Genomic DNA, 3,974 nt, shown 5'->3' on the forward strand with positions numbered 1-3,974 from the left:
TTGACTCCTTTGTTCACATTATCACTCCTCCCTCACTTAGATTGTACTCCAGGAGCTTGGCCCATTGGTTAGTTGTGGATTTCTGCATCTGCTTCCATCTGTTTCTGGAAGAGGGTTCTAGCTTCTCTGGAGCTGTGGATTGTAGGCTGGGTATCTTTTACTTTATGTCTGGTATCCACTCATGAGTGAGTACATACTATATTTGTCTTTCTGGTTTTGGGTTACCTCACTTAGGATGGTTTTTTCTAGTTCTGTCCATTTGCCTGTGAATTTTAGGATGTCATTGTTTCTTACCACTGAGTAGTACTCAGTTGTATAAATATACCACATTTTCTTTATCCATTCTTCAGTTGAGGGGCATCTAGGCTGTTTCCAATATCTGGCTATTACAAATAATGTTGCTATGAACATAGTTGGGCAAATGTCCTTGTGATGTGAATGTGCCTCTTTTGGGTATATGCCCATATGCAGGGGCATGAGGTAGGTTGATCCCTAATTTTCTGAGAAATCGCCATACTGATTTCCACAGCAGCTGTACAAGTTTGCACTCCCATTTTTATTTTTAATATAGATATGAATGTGAATACACTACCCAAAACTATGCAGTGGAGTTCCTCAGATTTGGAGAAATCTCGGGGGTCAGCACATCCAGAGTGCAAGAGTTCAGTTCCATTCTGGAAAAACCTTATCTCTGTGACCATGGCAACTCCCCTGCCAGGTAAGTACAACATAAAAGGAAAACCATCACACAAAAGAAAGAAAGAAAAGAAAGACAATTGCAACACAAAATCAAAATAAAGTCTGTAACATGCATCCTTGTCTTGTAACATGCATCCTTCAGAGTCAGTCTGCTACAACCATCATAGAAATATGTAATCATGAGCTAGGAAGAAATACAAGAGTAAAACACACCACAGAGGAGCATGGGGGAAGACATGCTACACTTAAGAGTTTGAGTTATTCCCATTCACAGTAATAATTGCCAAAAGACAGGGTCATTTTCCAAGAAATTTATGTTGTTTGGACTTTCTGCTCCAGCTGGCGTATTGATTTGATAGCACTCAGTTCCAAATCTCAGTTCCAACTCATTGCTGTTTCTATCCCGCCCTGATCACAAAGGAGGGTATCACAGGGTCCTGAGGGAACAGAGGGAGGGAGAGGGAGGAGGAATTCATCTTGGCCCTGAAAAGCCCAGTGTTGACCCGCATTTTTTAGGGTGATACAGCCATTTAGACACACTGACTACAGATTCTCCCTGCTTCTGGCTTTTTTTCCCCTACACAAGGGAAGACAGGCTGTTTTTGTAATAACCTTTCTCACTTCTGCCCACGCTGGTGGCTCCATTCCATGCTTTAAATCATTGTCTTCATGAGGTTTAAGTAAACGCTCTTCCAAAGCACTTCAAATTCGGTGGCATATTGTAAATCACATGCTGGGTTTTTCAATCGCCTGGACATTATTTTTGAAGATCTTTGACTATTTTTTTTTAAGTACAGCAGATTTGTGGCAAAAAAAAAAGTTGGCCAAATTTTCTATATCATTTGCCAAATTCTGAATTTTAGCTGTAGACTTTCTATTAATCTCATCTTTAGCTTAATAGATGTGCTCTGTATACTTAACTGAAAAGTCAGGGAGCCTGTATGAGTCTGAGCTAGGCCCTCTTCATATATGTTACGGTTTTGTAGCTTGGTGTTCTGATGGGACTCCTAATAGTGGGAGCGGGGGCTGTTCCTAACTCTTTTGCTTGATTCTGGGACCCTTTCCCTCCTATTGGATTGCTTCATCTATCCTTGATAAGAGTTTGTGCTTAGTCTTATTGTACCTTGCTATACTATGTTCGGTTGATACATGGGAGACCTGCTCTTTTCTGAAGGGAAATGGAGGAGCTGTGGATCTGGGGGAAGAGGGAAAGTGGGGTGGTGGGAAAGGACTGTCAGGAGAGGAGGGAAGGGAAACTGCAGTTGGGATGTTACAAATAAATAAAAAAGAAAAAAAACAGATGTGCTCTTTGAGGCTCAGTAAACAGTCATTTCATTTTACTGAGTAAGATGTCATCTTTCAAACTCTCACGTGTTACAATGTCTCACAGTGACCAAAGGCTCAAACTATCCATGCAGCCAGTCTTCTACACCCGGGATTAGAAAATGAGATGGTAGCCAGGCCAGGGCTCTCCTGTATTGATGTCACCTTGTTCATGTTACATTAAGTCTCTCACCTATATTCACCATCCTCTCTACCATAAAAATACAGATAAACTGTAGATGGTGAGGAGGATATGCGCCACATAAGCAAACTCCTGGATCATACTGGGTGCTGAACATGTCAGTGCTCTTTATTTTTGCCCCGTGGTTTGATTTGTATTATGTGGCTAGGTGCTGACATTCCAATAAAATGCCCCAAGGAAATACTGTTATATAATTTACTTTGCAGTTTACAAAAAGTATGTTCCACCTGAGAATGGGGGGGGGGGCTTGAGGGAGGTCATAGGGAGATGATAAACTGGAAGATTCATCTATTTCCTGAAGTCAGATGAATGATTATGGACACTGGGTTAGGCTCTCATGTCGGGAAGAGAGAGTCCTGGTGCTTCTTACTGACACTCTTGTGGACCAATCAAAGCAGGAGCCCCACAGGCTGCCTGGCTCAAGGTCACTTACTCTGTCACTTATGTCTCTTCTTCCTCTTCTATGAAATAGTGGGAATGACGGTCCTACCTTATCGATAGGTTGCATTAAATGAGTTTGCACACATAAGCATGCATACACACACATACATACTGTCAGTCACATAAATGGCATGTAAATCCTTGCTGCTGTAACAATTATATCATTTTTGTTGTTGGAACTGGAGAGAAGATGAGGCAAGAAGCAAGATAACCTAGCGAAAGGGTACAGTCCGTATTCAGATAACTGGGTTCTGCAAAGCCTCATTTCATATCTGTTAACTCTCTTGATGTCAGTTTTCTAGTACATAAAACAAGGCTGATATTTATATATTAATGCTTGTATTTCTTTAGATGAGATAATAATCATAGAACTAAGGGTGGCGGCACATGCCTATAATCCCAGCACGTGAGAGGCTGTGGCTCTCAAAAGGGTCATGAGTTCAGGGCAAGCCTATGCTACACAAGAAGACCCTGCCTCTCCACCCTCCCCAAAAGATGCTAATTATAGAATACTTGGCACTATGACTAAGTTCAGAGAAGATCTTAAAACTTAAATTGATACAAATGCCATTACTGTTCTGCTATTCTATTTCTTTTATTATAAAAAAGGCAATTATTTTATTTCTCAATGAAGAAAGAATACTGCTAACACATTAATAATGGGCTATGAAGATAAAATGTGTTCTATTTTCTGATACATGAAAATAAAGGAAAAATATCTTAAAGTAAACCAAATATACTAGTTTCGTTACATGAAGGATCACAAAATAATCCACCATGGCACGCCCACAGACTTAGAAGTGTATGCTATGTGAATCGATCTTTAAAACACAGCCAAGTGTCTGAAGCCTTTTTTAAATTTCAGGCCTGAGGGCATGAGGATATTATGTTTGTTTCCATAGCACCGCAGGAAGCCACTGAGACTGTATGTCTTTGCACATATTCTTCACTTTTCCCAATATCTTGACATGAGCATTTAGGCTAAATGAAGCTGTTGGTGAAATGTTGCTTTTATATATTATTATGGTGGCCTGCTCTTGAGCATCTCTGTTTTAAACTCTAAACTAGCCTGAACATAAATGGCATTCCGTATTTCTTCAGTTTGCTGAATCTCTTCTTTCTTTCTTTCTTTCTTTCTTTCTTTCTTTCTTTCTTTTTTCAACTACAGGCATGCAAAGCTTTGCTTAATTTCCTCTGAGTAACCATGGGGAAAGTTTCCCTTTTGTCTTTTTCTGGTCCTCAGACCCAACAGAATAAATTGAATTTGGGAAGACATGACCAGCTGTGTGTTAGGGACACGGAAAACGAC

At 40.3% G+C, this 3,974-nt stretch overlaps 1 non-coding gene across 1 annotated transcript; it reads right to left on the bottom strand.

Moving 5' to 3' along the window:
• Nucleotides 1–564: 564 nt before the first annotated feature.
• Nucleotides 565–726, bottom strand: LOC113835969. The gene has a single exon (XR_003485873.1). It is a non-coding gene; the product is annotated as a U1 spliceosomal RNA (small nuclear RNA).
• Nucleotides 727–3,974: the final 3,248 nt, after the last annotated feature.

Source organism: Cricetulus griseus, chromosome 5 (genome assembly GCF_003668045.3).
Source record: "Cricetulus griseus strain 17A/GY chromosome 5, alternate assembly CriGri-PICRH-1.0, whole genome shotgun sequence".
In the NCBI taxonomy this organism is placed as follows: Eukaryota; Metazoa; Chordata; class Mammalia; order Rodentia; family Cricetidae; genus Cricetulus; species Cricetulus griseus.